Raw genomic sequence first — 27,525 nt, 5'->3', positions numbered from 1 at the left:
ACCATTTAGAGTTTGAAGAGTACTTTCAAATCTTCTGTAAGAGTACAGCTTTCTTGACTTTTAAGACGCATTTAGAATAGAAAAAATATAATAGTTTTTTAACTTATTGATAGTTATTGATAGATCATGAATTAACATAAACAATTATGCACAAATATGCCCCAATTTTTTGATGGAAAATATATGATTAAAATTGCTAAAATGAAAATTAAAACTTCCAAAAAAACAAAGGAAAAAAGAATACTATGGACCAGTAAAATGTATGACTGCATATATATACACATACACACATACATATATATTCCATTCATAAATAACTTACAAAAAGAATCTTATATAACAAAATAATTTTCAACCATAACAATTGGAGTCATTTTAAAAATCCAAAATTGACTCATTATTAAAATATCCATTAATTCATCATACAAATATATAACAGAAGTTTGAATTTTGTCATAGATATTGATGCAGATCACATAGAAAAATATGACCTATATAGATTTCCAAGGATCTTATTTTTTAATTCATAAAAGCATTAAGAAGAAAGTCAAATGAAGAAGTTTAGAAGTTAAATTATATCATAGTACTTACTTATTAAAATGTTAAAGCCAGAAACTGCAAGTGAAAATATTAATACCTTAGAAAATATAAACTTATTTTATTGAAAAAACACTCCATAATTAATATTTTAGATGAACAACCAACTTGGAAAACTGCTGCAGCTTGGAGAAAATTCCAAATCAATGCATTAATATTTAAAATGGTTTTAAAGATCTGTTTTCAAAAAAAAAGAAAAAAAAAAACTACAGAAGAACTAAACGAATCAACATGAAGTAAAATGTACAAAAAACAGAATAATATTAATAATATTAAATGAAAGTACAGATTTTATACAGACAATAATAATTAATATTATAACTACTACTTCTAAGACATTTTTAACATAATTTAATGCTTACTGTCTGGCAAGTGTATTGCTAATATTTTAATATTTTAGAGGTTTTTTATTTTACTCACAAATGATCCTGTGATGTAGCACTATTATTATCTTTATTTCTAATTTTAAGTTAATGAAAAAATAGGCATAGGGGTTAAATAGATTATCCAAGTCGTTCATCCTGTAATTAGAGGGACTAGAATTTAAACCAAGGAGGGCTGGCTCCAGAGCTGTTTGTAATCCGTGTGTATATAAGGGATAGCCATCTCACTCATAAACAAATAAATGAAATTCAAACCAATGAGAAATCAGTTTTGAACTTTCAGATTAAACTCCAAAAAAGAACTCACAACATATAATGTTTATAACCATATGCTTAAACTGATCTCCACATATCCAAAATTGGTAGAATAAAAATAAATGTACTATCTCAAGTGAAATGTATTTAAAATAATAAATTTACATCCCAATAGGGCAGAAAAGGCCACTTCTAAGAACTGATTCTACAAAAGTAAGTACAGACATGTATGAGAGGTGAGTGAGGTTTGTAGGTGTTAATGGGGGTAGTGTAATAAATTATGGTACAATGAAATGATGGGTAATTACACTGCCTCTTGAACTCCCTGTCTTTTGTTTTTCACACAGCTGTCTCCCTCTTATCTTTCAGGTTCTCTACTCACCAAGGTCACAGAAGCCTTCCAAATTCTCAGCTTGTGTTAGCCCTTCCTACCTCATTATAGTGCATATCCATCCCCTCCTTAGCCTTTTGACATGTATTACAATCATTCTTTATTATCATGAGCTTCTTCATTTTAATTTGTCTCTTCTCATTAAAATGTAAGCTTAAAGAGGATTAGCTAGTGTTATATCTCTATAATTGAGAACAATACCTATCATAGAGTAGGTACTCAAGACATATATATCTATTATATGTAGAAAAAACTGAATAAATGAGTATTTGCTCACGTGTGTGCATATAGAAAGGTATGCATACAGCAAAATGTGTTAACTGGGGATATCTTTAAGTTTTGACACAAAAGGTGTTTTTCTCTTAATAGTCTCACCTTCTTTAGACCATTTTAGGTTTTTTGTTTTTCTTTATGTATACAATGATACATACACCTTTTTTTTGAGAGAGAGAGAGTCTCTTTATGTTGCTCAGGCTGATCAAGAACTCCTCAGCTAAAGTTGTTCTCCTTCTTTAGCCTACCGAATAGCTGGAATGACAAGGGCGCACAATTGTACTTAGATACATACCAGTTTTATAAACAGAAAAACAAATGTAAAGTTACTGGCAACTTGAGAATGAACAAATATATCAGTACTAGTATGAAAAAATTCAAAGTGCTTCAAAATTCTAATAAGAAATTATTGACTACTAAGACAATTCATATTGTTTCAAGGTACAATAGTATAGAGATATTTAAAAGTTTATTTGTATATTTATACGTATCTATAAGATTTACCTTATTTTTAACAATGAACAGTAGTAATTATATCATCCTCAAGTTTAGTTAAATCTTCTCAAATTCACAATTTGAAAAAATAATGGAATGTGGATATAGCATCTTATTCCCTTCAGGCTGCAACAATATATGGGAATAGGCTATTAATAAATACAATATAAACATAATTTTATATTATCACAGTTCTGAAGGCTGAGATGTACAAAATCAAGGCACCGACAGATTCAATGTCTGGAGAGGGCTGCTCTCTGCTTCAAAGTTAAAGCCTGGTTACTGTGTCCTCCTATGGCAGAAGATGCAAAAAAATGGCACCAGAGTAAATCCTTCAACCCCTTTTGCAGAGCACTAGTCCATTCATGATGGTAGGGCTCTCCCTATTTAATCACTTCCCAAAAGGCACCACCTCTTCGTGATATATATGTATGATTGTATTTCAACATATAAATTTTAAAGGGACACATATACTGAAATTACAACATTGTTCATAATTTAATTTACATTAATTAAAAAGTTGCTTTTCCTATAAATAAAAAATAAATTTGTAAAGTAACCTAAGTTCATGTGAAAAGGCCCTGATTTAAAATTGTAAGTGCCAAATATCAAAAAGTTTGTAGGGAGGAAAAATATTGGTACAAAATAAGAAAAGATAATTACTTAATTAAAATTTATTTTACTGTAATTGCCTAATGGATGAATATAATAAAAAATGTCTCAGAATAAACAAATAAGCTTACATGTTATAATTTTTTGTGGGCTAAAATATAAATTAATACATCATATATAAAAATTTATAAATATATCCTAAATTTGTTGATTTTACATACACGGCATGTAAGAGAGTTTTAAAAGGGAATAAAATTTGAAAGATTAAAGGTGTGTGTCAGTATATATATACATATATATAATCTTTGACATAATATATAAATACACAGTTTATAATCATGTATTATACATAGCTTAGGAATAAATTGAACATAAAAAACAAAACAAAATTTCCTATATACTGCCTATAATTTATGAAAAAATAAAAATATAATACTGAAACATAATTTTCAATCAAAATAATTTATAATAAAAAACGTCAAAAATTTTATTTGAAATTATTGATGAAATATGTGGACTGATAGTCCCATTTTATTTTTTCAACTATTCAGTTATCTCCTATCATTAGGAGTTAAATATTCAAAATTACATTATATATTTGGATATGAATGCTCACTTCTCACAAAATATAACTACAAATATATTACATTTTACCAAAATGTGGAATGCATCTGTGCTATTTTACTTGACTGTTTCTACATTGGATTTCCTTAAGTTTCTCAGAGCCCCTTTATTTTAGATTTTATGGAATAATTTCAATTTAACAAATCTATTATTAGGTTTAATAAATGTATATTTATATCATAGACACTAAGTCATGAATTTTGCAAGTGTGCCTTTCCCTTTAAATCATCTTCTTTCAAAGTTATCTTTACAGGATAAACATGACTTAGTGTATACAGATACAAAGATTTCCCAGTGTTTTATAATTGACATTTCTTTGTGATGTTTTAATCCAGTTTCATTATGTTTTTCTTGACTTTTTTTTTACTTCAACACAATATTTTCGGAGTAGCTACATCCATAGTTGATATTTTTAATATTGAATAATCACTAGAATGTAATGTGTACCACAAGTTTGAATACATTTTAGTTCTAAACAATGAGAACCACTTTAACACTATACTAAATGAATTTCAGCACCGTGAATTAGAGCATTTTAAATATTTTCATATCTGTACCTATACTTAGGATCAACTGATAAGAGAATTATAAAACAATGTCCTCAAATAATAGCTTAAATCCTTGAATGAATTAATGTGTATTGTTCATTGATATTGATGACAAGAAAATAGTTTAAAATAATTGAAAATAAGATAGATGATTTTCCCCTTTCTGGTATGTCATGTATTCTAAAAGGAAGAAGAAGAAAATAAATACATTTGAAATGAAATAAACATTATTTTTGGCCATAATGGAGAGGCTTTTGTCAGACATAACCCTTTATCTTAGGCCATTTTAACTGCTACAACAAAATACCACAAACTGAATGATATATAAACAACAAAAACTTATCTCTCAAAATTTGGGAGGAGGGAATGTCCAAGATGAAGAGGCTGACAGATTTTGGGTCTAATGATGATTCACTTCCTCACAGGTGGCCATCATCTCATTATAACTTGGCATGATAGAAGGGCAAAGGAACTCTCTAAGGTCTTTTTTATAAGACACTGATCCCACTCATGCAAGCTCTGTCCTCACTATCTAATCACCTCCCAAATGCTTTACCTCCAAATTTCCCACCTCCTAATTACATTGAGGATTAGACTTCAACATAGAAATTTTGTTAAATATTTAGACCATAGTAATTCCCTAGGTAAACACCTGTGAAAATGGAAAAAATACATAGAATAATTTCAGGAATTGAGCAATGGACAGTGAAGATTAAGAATAAAAAAAATATTTAAATAGGAATGAATACATATTTAAAGAGATAATTTCCATTTTTTTCAAAATGAGTGAAAAATAAAAACGCATAAGTCCAAGAAACTCAGTACAGTTCAAGAAAAATAAATATGGAGGACGTACTTGAGCAAAGAGTTAAGTTGCTTAATAGAAAAATAAAAAGACTTCTGAAGAACTCAGGCTGTTCTTATGCTACTATGCCACAGTTCCACATGACTGGTGACGCCTCAGGAAACTTAACAATCCTGGCAAAAGGCACCTCTTTACAGGGTGGCAGGAGAGAAAATGAGTGCTGAGCAAGGGGGAAAGCCCTTATAAAACCATCAGATCTTGTGAGAACTCACTTACTATCATGGAAACAGTATGAGGGAAACCACCTCCACGATTCAATTATTTTCACCTGGTTCCACTCCTGACATATGGAGATTATAACAATTCAAGGTGAGATTTGCTTGGGAACCTAGAGACAAACCACGTCAGAAACCTCTTCCAAAAAAAAGGCATTATACTCACAGGGACAAAATGTTATGTATGAACTATGACTCTCATCAAAAATAATACAGGTCCCAAAAATAAACAGCATATTAGTGCCAAAGAGAAAAGTCAACTTTGACATCCAGATTTAGTAAAAAATTTCTCCCAAATTTAATTAGAAATTGTTAATGTGTAAAAAGAAAATTTAGATTAAATGGAAATATTCACAGCTGAAAAGTTTAGATCTCATTAAAAAATGAAGAGAATTACAAACAGTTGTTAAGTTAGTAAACACAAATGTCCATCACAAGGATTTTAAAAATAAGGAGTTAAAAAATAATGTTAAATGTTTCAAAGAAAACAAATGTAATGTCACGAATGCAAAAATAACAGTAATGCACTAAATATGAGGTACAACAATGACATAAAATGGGCAGCAAAATGAATAAAATGCAGTACTAGTTTTACAAGCCGAAACTGAGCAGCATGACCTTAAAAAGCAATGGAAAAAAAAGTAACTATTCTCTCACCATTAGAAATTGTGTCAAAATATTAAAAATGTGCTTAGGACCAGATATGCATATAGAAATCAAACATTTTAAATAAAAATATTTGGTACACTGTGATATGAAACACTAAAGTGTTTTAATTCTTTGTAAGAAACAAATATATCAAGGAGAGTATCAATATTGCTTATCTTCTGGTCATATATCTTATTAATATAGGACATGAAAATCTTTCCTACATCTTGGCAAATTGTCATACTCTTTTCCTAAGTGTGGATCAGCCTTCAACATTGTAATCTTTTCCTGTCTACTATCATAAGCCATCTCCAACAATTTCTTTAATGTAAGGATTAGAAAAAATTTTTTTGCAACTATCCCTTCTTCTGAGATACCTTTTCCTTTTTGTTTCAAACACTTTTCTTTATTTTTGTTAATAAATTCACTTTCAGGTTTCTCTGATTGGACCGAGACTCTTAAACAGTAGCAATGTCAACATCCCCACAGCTGGCTGTTACTTCTATGATTTTATTTTTGTTTTATTCAAGCTGTATTTGCAACATTATAACATTTGTTTCTCTGTTGCCTTTTCAACTTGTTAATCACATGACTCTTTGGATTATTTGGGCTTATTGCAAGGATATAAGTAGACATTACAACCATAAGCTTTGCTGCCTGTGAATTAACTGAATAAGAGTTGCATAGTGACCAACACAAACAGAATTTGAAAAAACTGAAAAGACTGATTACCAAGTATGAAGCACATATACTATTTGTGTACTGGTTTCTGAAACAAAGAGCTAGCTAATGTGTAGCTTACTCATAGTCAATATATTATAATATCTAAAATATTAAATGTGTAGTTAATGTCACCTGATATCAATTAAATTGTGGGGACAAATTCTTACATACCGGAAATCTGCAAAACAAGAACTGTCTGTATGCTCTTATTCATTGTATTGTTTCTGTCCCTGAGAAACAGCAGAGTATTAAATTAAGACAGATAAGTTAAGAATGTGTATTATAATCCTTTGATCTACCATTAACATGTAATAAAAAGGGTGACAACTAAAGATATCAAATAAGAGTTAACAGCCTACACTGTTAGTCCACCTGACCTGCCCTCCGTCCCTGAAACCCAAATTTAAAAAAAAATTTATTTATTTATTTATTTATTTTTATTGCATTTTAGGTTTTGGGGTACATGTGCAGAACATGCAGGATAGTTGCATACGTACATACATGGCAGTGTGTTTTGCTGCCTTCCTCTCCTTCACCCACATTTGGCATTTCTCCCCATGCTATCCCTCTCCAGCTCCCCCCCGCCACTGTCCCTCCCCTATTCCCCCCAATAGACCCCAGTGTATAGTACTCCCTTCCCTGTGTCCATGTGTTCTCATTTTTCATCCCCCGCCTATGAGTGAGAATATGCGGTATTTCATTTTCTGTTCTTGGGTCAGTTTGCTGAAAATCATATTCTCCAGATTCATCCATGTCCCTACAAAGGAAATGAACTTATCATTTTTTATTGCTGTATAATATTCCATGGTGTATATGTGCCACATTTTCCCAGTCCAGTCTATTATTGATGGGCATTTGGGTTGGTTCCAGGTCTTTGCTATTATAAACAGTGCTGCAATAAACATTTGTGTACATGTGTCCTTATAGTAGAACGATTTATAGTCCTTTGGATATATACCCAGTAATGGGATTGCTGGGTCAAATGGAATTTCTATTTCTAAGGCCTTGAGGAATCGCCACACTGTCTTCCACGATGGTTGAACTAATTTACACTCCCACCCGCAGTGTAAAAGTGTTCCTATTTCTCCACATCCTCTCTAGCATCTGTTGTCTCCAGATTTTTTAATGATCACCATTCTAACTGGGGTGAGATGGTATCTCAATGTGGTTTTGATTTGCATCTCTCTAATGACCAGTGATGATGAGCATTTTTTCATGTTTGTTGGCCTCATGTATGTCTTCTTTTGTAAAGTGTCTGTTCATATCCTTTGCCCATTTTTGAATGGGCTTGTTTGTTTTTTTCCTGTAAATCTGAAACCCAAATTTTAACAACTAACTGCACACAAGAAGGCACCATCACAAGAACCAAAAGTCAGGTGAGCAATTTCAGTACCTGGTTTTAATTTTATATCACTGAAACAGGCATTGAGGAGAACAAGAGAGACAGTCTTTAATCACCGACACCACCCCTACTCCATGCCCCACCAGTGGCCACGCTACATGAAGACAGAATTTTTGGACATTGGAGAGGAAGAGCACAATGACTGGGGGACCTTACATTGAACTCAGCGCTGCCCTGTCGCAGAAGAGAATAAAGCCAAGTTGGACTCAGTTAGCAACTGTGAATGGGGAGGACCATTTGGACTGGCCCTAGCCAGAAGGAATCATCCATCCTAGCAGTTGGAATTTGAGGTTTGTAGCAAGCCTCACCCCTGTGATTTAAAGTGCACTGGGGTCCTAGATACCTAGCTTTGCCAGAATGGCAGAGAGCAACAAGTTAAGCCCCCTCAGTTTCGGCCTGGAGTCTGACAGCACTTCTGGATTGGCCCTTGGCCAGAGAGCCCACTGACCTGAACGGTGAGTCCCAGATGTGACAGCATTCACCACAGCTGACAGAAGAGCCCTTGATCTTTAAGTGAACATCAGTGGTGGCCTGGCAGAACCACCCATGAACTGGTGGTGGTGGTGGCCACAGGGAGGGGCTCCTTTTCTTGTGGAAAAGGGAAGGCAGGAAAGAGCAAGAATGACTTCATACTGTGACTTGAGTGCCAGCCTAGCTTAAGTAGTATATAACTTCAAGTAAATTGCTAAGGTTTTGTCTCTAATTCCTCACTCCCAGAAAATGTCTCTGAACATGCCTGGAGAAACTGGGGTAACTTACAACACTGGAGGAAATGTGTCGAGCAAGGACCAGTGCTGTGCTGGCATCAGGTCTAACCTAGCATAGTCTCAGTGTTGGTGACCACAGGGGTACTTGAATTACCACACCCTCAGTTCCAGGTTTAGCACAGACAGAGAGTCTTTGTTTAGCGGAAAACAAGGGAAAATAACAAGAGTCTTTGCCTGATATTCCAGAGAATACTTGCAGATCTTATCCAAGACCACCAAGGCAGTATCTCTACAAGTCTGCAAAAAACACAGTTTTTTGCAAGTCTCTTTGCATAGCTGAAAAGCCTTAAAAAGAAGGAGAGTTACAAAAAGGCTACACTCTGAAGACTGTAACAAATAAATATGGAACTTTTCAATGACAAACACCTACAAGGATCTACAAACATCAACATCATCCAGGAAAACATGAGCCCACAAAATGAACTAGATAAAGCACCAGGGACCAATTCTGGAGAAAAAGAGATACATACTCTTTCAGACAAATATTTCAAAAGAGCTGTGTTGAGGAAATGCTACAAAACTCAAGATAACACACTGAAGATATTCAGATAAATTTAACAAAGAGATTAAAAAGAATCAAGAGGAAATTTTAGAGGAGAAAAATGCAATTAACACGTGGAGAATTCAACAAAACCTCACAATAGCAAAATCTATCAAGCAAAAGAAATAATTAGTGAACTTGGAGACAGGCTATTTGAAAATACATGGTCAGAGGAGACAAAAGAAAACAGAATACAAAAAAATGAAGCATATCTAAAAGATACAGAAAACAATTTCAAAGGGACAAATCTAAGAGTTATTGGCCTAAAATAGGAAGTAGAGAAAGAGATAGGAGAAGGGAGTTTGTTCAGAGGGATAATATGAAAGAACTTCCCAAACCTAGAGAAAGATATCAACATTCAAGAGCAAGGAGGTTATAGAACACGAAGCAGATTTAACCCAAAGAAGACTGCTTCAAGGCGTTTAATAATCAAACTCCCAAAGGTCAAGGATAAAGAAAGGCTCTTATAAGCAGAAGACCAAAGATATAAATAGCATACAATGGAGCTCTAATATGTGTGGCAGAAGACTTTTCAGTGGAAAGGTTTACAGGCCAGGAGAGAATGACATGATATATATTTGAAGTGCTGAGGAATTAAAAACTTTTACCGTAGAATAGTACATCTGTTAGAAATATTTTTTAAGCATGAAAAAGAAATAAAGAACTTCCCAGGCCAACCAAACCTGAAGGATTTCATCAATAGCAGAACTATTCAATAAGAAATGCTAAAAAGAATTCTTCAATCTGAAAGAAAAGAATGTTTTGTTTTTTATTTTTTTGAAGTCAACATATATTTTTAATAGAGGTACCAAAAATTACATTTTTCCAGTTGAATTATTATTTTTTTAATTATACTTTAAGTTCTGGAGTACATGTGCAGATCTTGCTGGACTGTTGCATAGGTATGTACAGGCCATGTCGGTTTGCTTCCTCCATTCCCCCATCACCTACATCAGGCATTTCTTCCAATGTTATCCCTCCCCAACCTTCCTCCCTACTGCTATCCCTCCCCTAGGCCCCCAAACCCCAACAGAACCCATTGTGTGATGTCCCCTCCCTGTATCCATGTGTTCTTATTGTTCAGCACCCACCTGTGAGTGAGAACAGGCAGCATTTGGTTTTCTGTTCTTGTGTCAATTTGCTGATAATGATGATTTCCAGATTCATCCACGTCCCTACAAAGGACATGAACTCATCTTTTTTTATGGCTGCTTAGTATTCCATGGTGTATATGTGCCACATTTTCTTTATCCAGCCTATCATTGATGGGCATTTGGGTTGGTTCCAGGTCTTTGAGATTGTAAACAGTACCACAATGAACATACATGTGCTTGTGTCTTTATAATAGAATGACTTACAATCTTTTGGGTATATATCCAGTAATGGGATTGCTGGGTCAAATGGTATTTCTATTACTAGATCCTTTAAAATATATATATATATATATATATATATATATATATATATATAATTCACAATGATTCCAATTCAATTGTTTAAAGACACACTTAACACTACATAAGCATAATGTCAAATTACATTGCAAAATTACATCATTTGTCCTGATGGTTTAAAAACTTTTTTTTCCTTGGGCAAATATATGTTAAATATGAATATACACTTGGTTTCTCTTTTATTTTTATGTGGGTAAGCATTTGGTTTCACTAAAATGAACACAGGATATTGTGATTAATTTAGAGCATCTGTGGGCAGCTTCATTTAGAATATTGCTTAGACTTAGTCATCTTTGATCCTGCTTGCCTAATAAAATCATCATAGCTGGAATCTAGACGTTAACTGATGTCCTAGCAGATGTTCATCTCTTTTGTCCTTTTAAGACTAGGTTAAATACAGCTGGTTAACTTTATTTATCCCATAGTTTGACAGTGTTATCATTTATTCACATGTTTTATCTGCCCCTAATTAAGGAAACAGATTTTTGCCCAAAATGTATTCTTGAAAGTTTAAGTGGTACTATGTAGAAATGCAAAAATCTCACTTTTTTTTCTCATATAAAAAGCCTCTAATTTTCTGTAGAGTCTTTTTGGAAACACTCCTATTCTTCCACTTTCTAGCAGCAGATGACTTGGTGGCTAAATTTTTGGAATAAAAGGTTTTTTTTCTTTCAAATTTGAATTTTGGAAATTAGTCCCAGCTAGCAAGCTCTTTGTTTTCTATTTTACTGCTTTCCTTCTGCTTTTATTCTTTTTACCCTTCATTCCACAATGTGAGATGCATCTATAATGAATTGTATATGAATATACACAATTCTATCATAGCTTGGTTTCATTGTCTTTCACTATTCACATTTAATAATTTTGAGTAATAATAAGTGATTAGAATATCAGTATCTTACATAAATAATGACTAGGAAGCCTGCGATAGAAATAACAGTTTGCTTTGCCATCACTGTGCTTGTCTTCTGCTATGTGACAGTTCATCGACTAGAGCATTCATCACATCCCTCTTTCTGTGCTCCTCTGCAGTGGTTAAGGATAATAAAGAATCATCAAGTGAGGGCTGGTCATTTGAATCCTCAATGTGAAATATAAAAGCCAAATATTCTGAATGATAAAATGTGATTATCAAATTCTTGTGAAAAGCACGGCCCTCTGATGGAAGTGTACTATATTATTTTAGGCCACAGAACATTGTCCCGCATACAAGGAGACATCAAGATATAACATATAATATATATACCTGGGGAAATAAGTATCCATTTTAGTGGGCTGTTCTTCTAAACTCAATTTTCTGCAGTAATGACCACCTAGATCCTTTGACTGAGATACAGCTCTGCTCATGATAATCTCTTCGAAAAGTCCAATTGAATAGACTTTCCGTTTCTTTTTTAAATGAATTCTCCTTTGGAATCTGATTTCCAGAGAGCATTGCAGTTCGCATGTCTACAACTGTTTATGACTTTAACAGATATTACTGTCCAAAATGTCTTGTCAATACTGAACTTAAGTATGTGTTCATCATTGAAGAAGGAAGGTAACTGCTGTTTTTAATTATTTCTAAGGCAAAAAAGAAAGAATGAAAAAGTTGCTCTCTTTTCTCTGTTCAGCAAGATTAACTAATGTAACTAGCAAAAATGGACTAAATAAATAGTAACTCACTGAATATTAGTCCAGAATAATGTGAATTGATAATTTATGCTTATTTTACAAACATCTAAGTGAGTGCTTTGTTTTTCCTGAAAACTATTGTATGGCATTAAGTGGTATTCCCTAAATATCTATTTACTTTGTAGCCCATAGAATTTAAACTCCTAATTTTTAGCTGGGCACATAGGGAAACCAACAAACATCACATTGTCCAGCTTTCTTGCAAACAAGTGTATTGTGTGACCAAATTTTGGTCACTGAGATATGTGAAGTTGGGCAGAAGTCACATGGACCTTTCCAGGAAGCTTTCTTAAAAGACAGTAGTTGTGGATCCTTTGTCCTGTTTCCTTACCCTCTTCCTGTAATCTGATGTGTGGACACAGAGGCAGAAGGAGTAGATGTATGCACCATGATTTGTTCCTGAGTAAAAAGCCTGGATAGACAAGTAGTTTATGAAGCAGACTGTCATATCAGCACCGGACTGCCAGATTCCACTTGATTTCCAGCTTCTACATGAAAGATAAATGAACTTTTTGTGTGTTGGCTTGTTTACATTGCTTAAGTCACTGTTATTCTGTACGTAGGACTGCTAAGCTTAGTCCCAGGTTATATTATACATATAACATCACATTTAATGCTCAAAACTTACCCAGGAAGTAGGAACCATTATAATACCCAGTCTAGAGTTGAAGAGACTGAAGTATAGAAAATGAATAATCTTACCTGGTATCTTACAGTTAGTGAATGGAACAGTCAAGTCTATATCCTGACAATTTGATTCCGGAGATTCTAAACTAGTGTGAACACATTAATATTGTTAAAATGGCCATACTGCCCAAATTACAGATTCAATACTACTCCTATCAAACTATCAATAGCATTTTTCACAAAGAAAAAAAAAACTTCTGAAATTAATATGGAACCAAAATAAATCCAAATAGTAAAGCAATCCTAAGCAAACAGAACAAAACTGGAGTCATTACATTACCTGACTTCAAACTGTACTAAAAGGCTATAGTAACCAAAATAGCATAGTATTGGTACACACACAGACACTTTTACAAAGCAAGAGAATATAGAGTCAAAAATACAACTGTACCCCTAAACCATTTGGTCTTCAACAAAGTAGAAAAAAAAAAAAAACAAGCATAGATAAAAGATACTCTATTCAATAAATTAGGCTAGAATAACTGGCAGAACAATGAAATTGGACCCTTTCCTTAGACCATATACAAAAATTAACTTGAAATTGATTGAAACCTTAACTGTACAAACTAAAACTATAGAAACACTAGAAAAAAATTTAGAAAATACCATTCTGGACATAGGTCCTGGCAAAGATTTTATGATGAAGACACCAAAAGCAATTTCAACAACAACAAAACTTGACAAATGGGCCTAATTAAATTAAAGAGCTTCTGCACAACAGAAGAAAAGACTATCAACAGAGTAAATAGACAGTCTACAGAATATGAGAAAAATTTTGCATCTGACGAAGATCTAATAATAAAAATCTATAAGGAACTTAAATAAATTAACAAGCAAAAACAACTTCATTTAAAATTGGGTAATTTACATGAACAGACAGTTCAAAAGAACACATACATGTGGCTAACAAACATACAAAAAAATGCTGAACATCACTAATCATTAGAAAAATGCAAATCAAAACCACAATGAGATACCATCTCATACTAGTCATGATGGCAGTTATTAAAAAGTTAAAAAAAAACCAGACACTACTGTGATTGCAGAGAAAAGAGAACACTTATACACTGTTGTTAGGAGTGTAAGTTAGTTCAACTATTGTGGAAAGCAGTATGGTGATTCTTGAGAGAGCTAAAAGCACGACTACCATTTGAGCTAGCAATCCCATTTCTGGGTATACACCCAGAGGAATATACATCATTCTAGCATAAGGACACATGCACATGTATGTTCACTTCAGCACTCTCCACAATAACAAAGATATAGAATCAACCTAAATGCCCATCAACAGTAGACTGGATAAAAACAAAAAATGTGGTATACATGCACAATGGAATACTATGCAGCCATAAAAAAGGATGAGGTTATATCCTTTGCAGCAACATTGACAGAGCTAGAGAACTTTACCCTAAATGAACTAACGCAGGAACAGAAAACCAAATACTACATGTTCTCACTTCTAAGTGAGAGTTAAACATTGTGTATCTATGGACACAAAAATGGGAACAACAGTCACTGAGGCCTACTTGAGGGTGGAGGGTGAGAGGGGGGTGATGATTGAGAAATCATCTCTAGAGTACAAGGCTTATCACCTGGATGGCATAATTATAATCTGTACACCATACCCTAGTGACATACAAATTACCTACATAACAAACCTTCACATGCACCCTGAACCTAAATAGAAGTTAAATAAAAAGTAAATAAATTAAATTAAGAATGAAATAGTTTCCTGTGAATGAGCTTACACTTCAACTTCACTCTCCCTCCATCTAGCTCTAATTATTGCCTGCTCCTAAACAATTTCCACCTGTTTGCATAATATCTTCAAAATAAAATAACTTATTTATTTTTCTATTGTGCCTGAATATTACACTCGGAATATGAAAAGGAAATTTCCCCTGCAAAACCCACAAAAACCTCCAGTACTAGAACTCTCATTTCGCAACAATTCCATTAGACATAGGTATGAATTGCTATTTACTATTCAGGAGCCTAGATTCTAATCAAAACAAATGCTTTAGACAAACATCTTCATGCTTGCGATTATTTTTTTTTTCAGTGCCTGCAATTGTTTTTTGTTTTTTGTTTTCAGTCTCTTAGAGATTAACAAGGGCATACACTTGAGAGCAAAGGAAATAAGTTAAAGTTAGTGTGACCAGGAAAGGAGCTCTTGGAAGGGGACTATTTAATTAGGAAGTAAAAGCTCAAATTATGTTTTTACTTATGTATGTGTATTTTGACAATTATGAAAAATTTGCAACTTCTACTTCATAAATTCTTCTTGAAAATTTCAATTACTGTATTACAAGTATTCTCTTTACTCATGCAGTGTGATGGTATAACCACAGATTTAACTAAAAACAATTGTGAAGGAAAGGAATAGTATTTTACCACCAAAACAAATACATTATTCAAATAAATGCATCATCTAAGTGAATAGGTTGCAATGCAATGAAATGAGAAAATCCTGTAATATATGTCATCATAGTATTATAGATGTGAATTAGAAGTTCTTCACCCCTTTCTATACTGGTCCTTTCTGCACTGAAGAAACTGTTGCAATATATTCAGCTGTGTTCTCTTGTGGATGCTAAGGGATAGGTTTTCATTGCAATATTATAGTTATGTAGAATATGTCCTGAGGTTGGTGACATTCAAAACCTCACATTTAATTTGAGTAAATTCCAGCAGGAATTCTCATTTGTTCCCAATATTCTTATGAAACTCCGTTATTTGTTCTGATCTTGAATGAGTGACTTATCCTAAGCTCTGCCTATCAGGTTAGAGGGGAAAAAGTCTAGGTATCCTATTTAATTTGAAATTTTGAATGTAACCCAAATAAACTGCCATACGGGAAACTTTACGCTTTAGGTGGAATGTACATAGATCTTACATTTGGACTGGTCACATCTATTATTTTGTGCCATAAAACCAGGCTCGGTTTGTGTTGTGATTTATTGTTTCCTCACTAACCAAAGACATACCTGAAAACACCAACCATCTTAATTCTCCTCAAACTGGACATTGCCATTCCTCAGTATTGCACTTCATTAATGGCACGTTATTTTCTATAGACCCACGACAAAAATATGACTGCCTGGGAGATAAACAGGTAGTTCTCCCCCTTGAATGCCTGTGGCTCTGGATCAGCTCACTGGGAAACTCTTTATTTCATTTTGGCTCAGGTGATGACTACTGAATATGCAAAATTTTCTTCCTTAGAAACAACCCAAACTTTGCATCACACTGCAACAGGTGTAGGTATTTTTAATATAATTGTATAAAAATATGTATTTTTTAAATTAGATATAAATCTGTTATAGTGAAATAACTCCAATTTACTGTACGTGAATCCGGTCAGAAAGGGACAATTGACCCAATGGCTGAAGACCACCATGCAACAAATTCTGAAATTATGGGCAGCTATTGTAGCCAGCCACCATTCTCTATCATTTATCTTATCTCTACTAAACATAGATACATAGACATACAGATGGATATATAGATAGACAGATAGTAGGTATAACATAACTTGTAATAGATTTATCTTTTTATATTTATATGAAGTCTGTCCTTACTTAAAAGGGCATCCTTAACCTATACTTCAAAGGTTGTCAGTACTAGCTCAGTTTTTGAAGAACAACAGAAATCTAAAAATGAGTTAGAATTTTGAATAAATGTTCATAGCCTGACAATCTTATTTCTGCTGAGGGGGAGAAAATTTATACTCCATGGTGAAAAGTATTGTAAAAACTCTTCAGTATCTACTCTAATCCTTCAGTTGATCCAACCAAGAAGAGAAATGAGTTGTTCTCATGATGAGTATGGGAGAATAAATAGAACATGCTCAACTCAGCCTATCTGTGTACTCTCATTCAGACTGCATTGACCCTCTGGTATTTTATATATACTCACTGCTATTAGGAAATCTGTATTTTCATTCTGTTTCAAATTGCAAGGGGAAATAAAATTATGTTTTTTATTGATTTCGTGAAATTCAAACACGCGAATCCCAATTGAAATGACTCAGATTGCATATATTCTTCAACATGCAGGAATTAAAAAATTTTAAACAGAAGCAGCAATAGCTAAATCAAGACTTTGAAATTAGGAAATTTATTGATGCTGAAAATGCTAATCATTAGATTTTGCCCCAGTTATTGCACACAAAATTTTAATTGTCAAAATAGTTACCAGTAGACAAAAGTGGATTATTTAATAAACCTAAAATATAACATCATAGGTTGTAAAATGTTGCACTTCTAACCATGTGGTGTTTTAAAGAAAGGATTGATGATCAAAACAGAAATATACTTAAAAATTTTTTATGACTTCAGTTTTTTTTTATTATGGAAATAGTGGTAGCATAAATATCAAATTCTAGAACCAGGGCTTGTGGAATTGCTATGTAATTATATAGCTCTTTGACTTTTGAATGTCAGGTTTTGGTACATTTCTCCATTTATGAAATGACAATGATAATTTATTTTTGCATTTAATAAATAATCTTACTTCGTATTTATGAATATCAAACACACTAATTGTATACAACTCTAATAATAATACATAGAACATAATATTTGCTCAAAAAATTTCAACAATTATTAACATTCACTGAAGATTTATGGGAAACTTATAAGTAATATTGGCTATTCTTTCAAATGAATGAAAACAAATATAGCTTATGAAGTCAGTTTCTCCTTTTCTATGTCAGCAGTAGATAGGTTTTTTATAGTATCCACTCTTTAACTCAATACTGAATAAAAATGGCCACAAACAGCTCAACGCATATTGAATTGAAGGCATCTGACACCAATCTATTTTAATGCAATTATTTAAATAGTGATAATTTAAACTCATTTTTATATCCTGAATTTATTCAAATTTCTTTGATAAAGCAACCTGAAAGTTTTGTCATTTTTGTAACATTTTAGTTAGTTGTCATATTTTAATTTGAGAATGTTATCTTACTATCAATTTCCCAGAAAAGGTAGGAACCATCTAATTATACTCTATGTTGTTCAAAAGAAACCATATCCACTTATTTAGAGACAGGAATATATGACACCTGGACTTAAAGCTTCTGCCTCATTTCTTTTTCTACTACATTATCATTAAAGGATTGCCAAAATTGAAGTTCTCATATCCGAATTTGGGAGATTTTATCATTGAAGTATTTTACACAAAAAAATTAGAGGTTATATATGAACATATACTTTGTGTTTTTCTCTGCAATTAAGGACACAAGCTTTAAATTTCAAGTTCACTGTGAAGGTAGCTTTTTGTTTCCTAACCATCCTTCATTTCCTAATCCATAATTGAGTGAAACCTGGTAAACATTTCTTTTTTTCTAGGTGACATGATGTTGAATTTTGTCAATAGAGGACTCTGCAGGGGCACTGTGGATAGAAGGGTCTACTCTTCTTCACTCCAGGACACGTCTCTGGACATGCTCTTCTAGTCCCTGACAACCAACAGTATATCACAGCCAGCAGTGAAAGACTGCCTAAAATATAATCTACTTCTCAGTAGGCAATTTCTCCCAGTACCTTTGAAGAAAGCTTTTAAGATATTTTCTTTATACAGCATCTAGGGAAACTTCATACTCTGGCGGGCCATAGTTGAGAACCTTCGGCATCTCAGCCCTTGGCAGGTAGGGGATTCTTCCAGATCTGTTCCTTCTTTTAATGGTCTGCCTCAGCCTCAGAGGTTGTGGCTGCTTATTCCATATGCTATTCCTGAATCCTTTAGAGTTGTCTCTTTCCCGTAAAAGCTAATCTTCCATGAGAGTTTATAATTCCTTATATTAAACTTCCTGTGTTCAAATTATTCTGTGGTTTCTGGCTCTTGATGGAATGTTGACTAATAACAATTGTCTTATGAAGAAGTAGAGTGGTTCCTTGAGAAAGATCTGAAAACATGATATTTGGACATTGGTTTACCCATGCCCTTGGGCTTGAGCGTATTGGTGAGACCCTTGCCAAAAGGAAACAGAGGGCTAAGTAATCTATGGCACATAGTGACATATCAATTAATCTAGACATCACCTGTGCGTGATTGTGATCAAGTGCTGACTGAATCAAGTCTTATGGGAACGCATTGGTTACCACAATTTTATGTACATAAAGTGAATATAAAGACTATGCTGTGACCAGAATTTCCTGAATGGCCTGGAATGCTTACAGCAATAAGTGATAAGCTCAGAAATATAGATTTCAACTTATCTAATCCAGAGTGATTTCCTAACAGTCCTGAATTACTATCTTATTTATTAGGGTCACAAGGCTGATACTGTCAAAAACCAAATGCAAAATTTAATTACAGCAATCATGAATAGCAAACTCCATGGTGTCACCATCCCTGAGTGTTAAGTTTTAAACATTGATTATGAATGATTGTTCAGTTGTGGAAATAAGGATTTCCTTGGCTAGTCTCATTTCCTTCATGTTTTGTTTCTATATATTTACAAGTACTCAATTTCCTTTTTTTTTCTTCTCTGTTCTTACTCCTTTACAATAGAATGCTGATGGCTATTAAAATGAAAATTCATTGGTATTTATTGTACAAGGTCAAGATGGATTGTAATTGAGGAGGAGTGAACATTACTCAGAAATGGAGCCAGTACTTAAGAGCTTTACTTGTTCCTTTACATGAGGGTGAGCATGTTGTTTATGTTAGGATCATCGTGTTGTGTTACACAGGGGCATTTTTTGTTTGTTTCTTACTGCTGTTTGGAGGCTTGAGAATGGAAAGAAAATGTGAGTGAGGGATAATATATTTGGATTGGTTTGCTCAACATCCATTCAAACCTGCTTATTGTGTACTTTCTTATATTGCAGAGGGTAAAAAGCTAAAAAACAAAAAGCAACCCCCTACATAGTTTTCCAGGTTCTCTTGACATATCTAGATGTGATTTTGGTTTATGTCATTCATTTCACTTCTGGGAAATAGTGGCTGCTTCAGAGAAAAGCAGAGGTGGCTAGACTCAGGATCTGGCCAGCAGTGCAGTAACTTTCATATTCAGCAGGCCATTTCCTGATTGCAGCAGAAGCACTGGCTGTCTCAGTGTCCTGAATGTGTACTATGAGTTTTGGAAGTCATTAATGGAAGAAGGTCAGCCTAAGGTCTGTTGTTACTCATTCTAAATAATTTTAAAGGTCATCAGTAAATGTATTAGTCTGTTTTCACACTGCTGATAAAGGCATACCTAAAACTGGGTAATTTATATATTTTAAAAAGGGGGGGTTTACTGGACTCACAGTTCTATGTGGCTGGGGAGGCCTCACAATCATGATGGAAGGCAAAAGGCTCATCTTACATGGTGGCAGGCAAGAGAGAATGAAAGCCAAGTGAAAGGAGAAACCCCTTATAAAAATAGCAGATCTCATGAGACTTATTCATTATCAGGAGAACAGTGCAGGGAAAACCTCCTTCACGATTCAGTTATTTCCCATCAAATCCCTCCCACAACATGTGGGAATTATGGGAGCTATAATTCAACATAAGAGTTGGGTGAGGGACACAGCCAAACTGTATCAATATCCTATTATAAATCCACAGCAACATAAATAACCCTGAGTCAGGGAAGAAACTATTCCTGTAAATGATTTGAGAACAATAGACAGGACTTAGGAATATATGTGCCACAACAGTTAAGTCTTCTTTTATGTTCTAGGCTATGCTTGGTGTATTCTTGGCAGTTTATGTTTTCTCAGCATGTCTTTCCCCCAGCAATCCTCCAAGTCATGTCGGAGCTAATTCCTCCTTTATCTGGATTGCTCTAGCATTGGGTCTATAGGCCTTATGAAATACTTCGGGCACATTATGTCTATGCCATATTACTTTGGAAGCTCTTGGTTCTACAGAATCATTCTTTTTATCATTAAACCCTGCAATTCACCCATCAAGATGTTTGCTTTCACAATTCTCATATATGATGTAGACTGCAAGGTGCTGTCTGAAGTCAGTAATTTATAAGAAAGTATAGAGAATATAAATGTTCAGTTTGATACATTTTTAACAATTGTATACACCTATGTAAACACCATTAAAAGATGAAACTTTTCTATCATAGGGAAGAATGCTTCCCTGAGCCCTTTCTCTTCATACCACCACACTACCACTGCCTCTGTGGTCACTATTTTGAGTTTATCCATTTTATATATCCTAAGCTTAACATAAATACAGTCATACGATGTGATATATTCTTTTGTCTCTGGCTTCTTCTGCTCAATATGATATTTTAGAGATTTATTCATGTGGTGGCATATGTCAATTGTGTGTTTGTTTTTTGTTAAATAATATTCAATTTATCAACATGCCACAATTTGTTTATTTTATTCTGCTGATGAAGTTTGGGTATTACAGTTTTGGGATGTTACAAATAAAGATACTATAAATAGCTTTGTGAAAATTTTTCTAGATTAAACGTCTCTAGAAGACAGTTTAAAATGTCCTCTGGGGCGGGGAGCGGTGGCTCACGCCTATAATCCCAGCACTTTGGGAGGCCGAGGCGGGTGAATCACGAGGTCAAGAGATTGAGACCAACCTGGTCAACATGGTGAAACCCTGTCTCTACTAAAAATACAAAAATTGGCTGGGCGTGGTGGCGTGTGCCTGTAATCCCCGCTACTCAGGAGGCTGAGGCAGGAGAATCGCCTGAACCCAGGCGGCAGAGGTTGCGGTGAGCCGAGATCGCGCCATTGCACTCCAGCCTGGGTGACAATAGTGAAACTCCGTCTCAAATAAATAAATAAAATGTCCTCTGAAATACTTTAGGTTTCATCTAGGGCTTGGTAAAGGACAGCTACAGGTTGGTCAAGGCATTAGGGAGAGAGCTTGCCTGAGGCACCAAAAGCTATGAGTACAGCAGATGATCAGGGGAATTCCTCATTGTGATACTGGTGTCCTGGCTGTAAATCACAGAGATGTCCAGAGTCTTTTCCATGCTCATGCCCCAAGCTCTCCTAGAAGGGAAGCTGCAATGCTACCTTCATTGTGTTTTACTAAATTTCAAAGAGGAAAATGAGTGGAAATAAAATAGAACGTATTTCATTTTTTCCGCCTGGTAGTCATCACTTGCACTCAGTGAAGACACACTGAGATGCCTTGTAGGAAATTACTGAGATTTCCTACCTTGCACTAAGTTTCAATAGCTGCAACTTTGCAACAGAACAGCAATACGGTTGAAAACAAGTTCTTCCTCTCTTTTTAAGAACAGCTTTATTGAGGTATAACCAATATGCAAAAACTGTGCATATTTAATATATAAATTTTATGAGTTTGGCCATAGGCATACACTCATGATACCATCACCACAATCAAGGTAGTAGACATATTCATCATGTCTAAAAGACTCCTTGTTATATCCTTAGTTGTCATTGTTGCTCTTTGTTTTGTTGGTTTGCTTTTGTGGTAAGAACACTTTACAAGAGATCTATTTACTCAGCAAATTTTCAAATGCATCATGCAGAATTGTTGATTTTAGGCACTGTGCTGTACAGAAGATCCCTGTCATCTTGTATAAACTGAAACTTTGTATCAGTTGAAAAACTCTCATCTCCCTCTTCTCTCAGCTCATTTTAAACACAATTCTAGTCTCTTCTTCTATGTGTTTGACTATTTTAGATACTTTATATAAGTGGAATCATGCAGCATTTGTCCTTCTGTGACTGGTTTTTTTTTTTTCACTTAGTATAATGTCCTTCAAGTTCAATAAAACTTTAAAAACAACAACAGAAAAACAATTTCTCTCATCTGTTCTGGGCCTTCCCGAGGCTTTAGTTAATACCACTCAGTTAAAGGCCATCATTCCTAAGAAAGCTTTCCCTCATTTCTCCTGTCCCACTCCCAGCATTTTACTGCAGCTTCTTTGCTGTGTTTTAAGGTGGCATTTCCTTGTGTAATTTTGTATCCTTCTGTCCTATTTCTTAAGCCTTCAACAGGCCACAGCCTTCCACTTGAAAAGGCTGTGCAACCCTAGGAAGGGTCTCTCAGCTTCCCTTCTCACACTCTGACTGACCTCTGCATGCTACTGCCACCTATCAAGCAGGCTCATCAAAAAATCTGCAAGGGAATGCAAACTTTGTGGCTGGACTCCGTAAGTTTCAAAGCCATTAATAACAGCCTATATAATGAAGTGCTGTTAAAGAGATCTTAGTGGTATGGCTGGCTTCTTTACTGTTATTTACACTAGGTTTTCTTCTCCTTCCACCACTGGACCAGAAATGAATGCAACAAAAGAAAGAACACTAAAGGTGTTCTCTCTCCTAGTAAGCATATGTCAGTTTCTGGACTTGTTTCATTTAGTTAACTTCTTATTATTTTCGTTATATCTTCAGTTCCATTATAGGATAAAAATTTTAAAAAATATAAATTTTGTCTCATTCATCTTATTGGTATGAGTCATATGGTGAAATTATTAATAATTTCTTGTGACTTTCTACATTCCCACCAGAAGCAGGTGTCTCTTTATATGTCATGTTAGCCTTTCTATAGTAATTCATTGTAAATAACAGACTAGACTAATTGCTTTGTATAATTACTACCACATGGCAGATATTCAATAAAATTATTTTGAATGTCAAATGAATTCATCAGATCAACCCTACATTGTCATACATTTCTTTTTTTAAACAATTGTCATCATTTCTCTATTAATTCTTGTTGTTCTGAATAATTATCTTTAAAACACACTTCTGAGTCAGTTTTTAAGTCACTTTATATTTCAGTACAGTTAATATCAATGGTAAAAAGAACAGCATCCCTCTATCACTTCGGGTATTCTGAATAAAAGTAATTTATTTTATTCTGCAAACTCAATTTTTTTCCACAATTGTACTTCAGCCAGGCCTTCCGATTGACATTTATGAGGACTATTCCCTCCTCAACCTGTTCCCTGTTGTCATACAAAAACAAGGTAAGTATCAGCAATTTTCTTTTTCTCATCTCTCTCTTTCATTAAGATGTGTTTAAGACTAATAGTACTAGTTAAATGTTAAAGTACTATATTAACCTAGGAAAAAGCTTTAGTGCCCCATTCTCAGGTCAGACCTAAGCTTCTAAATATAGTTGGTGTGTCCATATCTACAAGTTCTGTATCTGCATTTTCAACCAACCATGAATTAAAAATATTTTAAAAACAATATAAATAATAATACAGTTAAAATAATATGAATTTTAAAACAATATAATATAACTATGGTTTACATATCACTGATACTGTATGAGATATTGTAAGAAATCTAGAGATAGTTTAAAGTACAATCGAGGATGTGCATAGGTTATATGTCAATAATCCTACATTTGTATAAGAGACTTAAGCATTGAGAATTTTGGTATCCTCAGGGGTCCTGGAATGAATTCCTTTTGGATACTGAAGGACAACTGTATGTTAGGTTTCTGTTCCTGCTGAAAAGCTTTATTATCATTGAATCTCTCAAATGAGATTTCTTATTACCAAATATCACTAAAATGTTATTAATATAATAAATAGTTCATTATCACCGAATAACATTAAGTGTGCTTATATAAATAAAGCTAGAAATTAATGGCATAAGTTTGCCAGAGGCTTTTGCTTTACTTATATAAACTAAGTAATTCTCACAAACTTATGAAACATGCTATTATTATTCCAATTTTACAAATGAAGAACCTCAGGCAAAGGAACTTAATAGATTTGACCAAGGTTTCAGAGTAAGTTACAATTAGGATTAAACCAAGGCACTCTGATTTCAAAGTCCATAATCATAAATTCTATACTTATTTGCTTTATTTATTAACAAGATTACCTTCTACAATCGAAAGTGAAATTACAGTTACCCCATTGTCAAACATTATGACATTACCTCAGTTCTCATTCAATATCATTTCTTTACTTCATTCAACTAGAGACAACAGTTTCCCTTATGTTCCTCCTGTATCTTATTCTCAACATGAGCAAAATCGAGCTCACTATATCTTCTTTTATTTCAGAGTTCGTAAACATTTTCCATAAAGCGCTAGAGAGTAAGATCTGTGGGCCATGTGGTCCTTGTCACCACTGCTCAATTCGGCTGTTACAGTGAGGAAGCAGCTGTAGAAGTTATGTGAATGAATCTGTGTTCCAGTAATACTTTATTTAGAAAAACAGACTGGAGCTGTATTTGGCCACAAATTCAGTGGGTTTGCCTACCCTAGCATTACTCCATACTCAATTGAAAAATGTGCATTAGAGTGGTCTTTAGGACTCTACTCTCCCAGGGTTGTTATTTCCCTTTACTGTCTCTCGTTGATAATGTATCTATAAGCTATCTATAGTAGTTACTAATCGCTGAATGAATAGTATAACCCCTTTACATATCTGTTGTAGCACAATCATACAGAGTGTCACTTGTGACACTAACCACACGTGGAATATTTAGGACTTGAAGTATTACTGAAATTCATGTTTGGATATGCTATGCTGCCTCCCTGACTTTATTCTTTATTACTTATAATTCCATACTTAATTTTAAATTAATGTTTTAAAATTATTTTTAAAAGGAAAGTGATTCTTGTACTTATTTATGTGAGAACCAGGCATGTGAAGTAAAGCTGAACATTATAGAAAATCAAATAATACTAATAATAACTAGTATTGATTGAGTGCTTACTATAACCTCACTAAATATTTTCCTGTGTTACTGCAGTTAATAATCAGAACAATCTTCTCTGGGAGTGGCTACTATTTTCCTTACTTAATAACTGATATAAGACTTTGAAAAACCAAGTAATTTGAAAATATAAATTAGCTAACATGGCATACTACCAATATTGAAATTCAGACAATGTTATTTTGAGTCCCATATTCTGAACATTTTTGCAATATCAACAAAGAAAATAGTAGTTTTGTAAAGCTGATGAGACTACCAGGAGACTTTTTTGGAGGGACAATGTTTGTGCAAGAGAAGGTGCATGATATACTAGTCAGGTGCATAATACACTGACTCAGATTGCTCATGACCCCATAAGTATCCTTCATGCCTATTACCTTTTCCATGAGAAGCAGCTATAGATGTTTTGTAGTGTAAATTATTTATAATTCATGTTACAGTTGAAACTGTGCTCCACTCAACTGATAGAGTATAAATGAATTACAGTGGCAGATATGAGAATTGTGCATAAAATGGTCATTGAATAGTGGTAGAATTTCTGGATTCTTACTTAGGGATCTATTAAGAAGAAGGTGCAAAGAGGGAACAAAATCACAAAGAAGAGTAGAATAGTGGTATGAATAAAGATAAGAGATAGAACCTAAGTCACAAACATGATTAGATAGAATTACATGCTCTCTCTCATAAAACAGTATGTTAACAATACTGCTAAACTGGCAGTGACTTCAAAGAATGTTGAACGTTCTATATGAGTTGATGTCAATCCCAGACATTGCTTTACCATGAAGTCTGACTTTCGTGGCTGCTAAGTATTTCACATGTGCCTACATTATTTCTTCAGTTGTCTCACACACAAAAAAAAATCTTGACTATGCACAGTAATCCACACAGGGAATTTTCATTTATTTGATAACTTAGAAGATATTTCTGGAAATGCTGAAGTGTAATAGTACATACAAAAAATCCAGCTGTTATCATTTCTTTAGTACTATGCAAGTAACTGTATGTATGCTTCAGAATTTCCATTAAAATCATGTTTTATTCTATTATTACTATTTTTCAGAGCGTGAGTCCCACTCTGTCACTCAGGATGTTGTGCAGTGGCATCATCCTGACACACTGCACCCTCAGCATCCCTGACTCAAGCAGTCCTCCTGCCTCAGCCTCCCAATTAGCTGGGACTACAGGTACTGATATGGTTTGGATCTGTGTCCTTGCTAAATATCTTATCAAATTGTCATTCTCAGTGTTGTAGTTGGGGCCTGGTGGCAGGTGACTGGATCACGGGAGTGGATCCTTCATAAATGATTTAGCTTCATCTCCTCGGTGCTATTCTCATTATAATTATAAGTCAATTATTGTGAGATCTGGCTGCTTAAAGGTATGTAGCACCTCCTCCCTCTCTTGTTCCTATTCTGGCCATGTCAGATGACTGCTTTACCTCTACCTTCCATCATAATTGTAAGTTTCCCAAGGCCACCCTAGAAGCAGAAGCTGATATGCTTCCTCTACAGCCTGCAGAAATGTAAGCCAGTTAAACCTCATTTCTTTATAAATTACCCAGTCTCAGGTATTTCTTCATAGTAGTGCAAGAACAAACTAATACAAAAAAACTGGTACCCAGGGGTGGGGCAGTGCTTATTATAAAGATACATTAATATGTCAAAGTGGCTTTGGAATTAGGTAACAGGCACAGGTTGAAACAGTTTAGAAGGCTAATGAGAAGACAGGAAGGT

The 27,525-nt window shown here is 34.1% G+C and overlaps 1 long non-coding RNA gene across 7 annotated transcripts in view; it reads left to right on the top strand.

Annotated features, from left to right (window-relative positions):
- The window catches only part of LOC118152331 (uncharacterized), a 219,653-nt gene that overhangs the window by 96,056 nt on the left and 96,072 nt on the right, over positions 1-27,525 (top strand). For 4 of the 7 annotated variants that reach the window (XR_004741005.3, XR_004741001.3, XR_004740999.3 and 1 more), the window contains 5 exons: positions 1,411-1,448; positions 18,512-18,810; positions 23,092-23,256; positions 24,003-24,075; positions 26,853-26,976. This is a non-coding gene — a long non-coding RNA (uncharacterized LOC118152331). The remainder of the gene's footprint in view (positions 1-1,410; positions 1,449-18,511; positions 18,811-23,091; positions 23,257-24,002; positions 24,076-26,852; positions 26,977-27,525) is intronic. The other 3 variants (XR_008480265.2, XR_008480264.2, XR_004741002.3) reach the window with 1 other exon arrangement.

This window comes from Callithrix jacchus, chromosome 3 (genome assembly GCF_049354715.1).
Source record: "Callithrix jacchus isolate 240 chromosome 3, calJac240_pri, whole genome shotgun sequence".
Lineage (NCBI taxonomy): Eukaryota > Metazoa > Chordata > Mammalia > Primates > Cebidae > Callithrix > Callithrix jacchus.
This window is presented reverse-complemented; position numbering and strand designations above follow the sequence as displayed.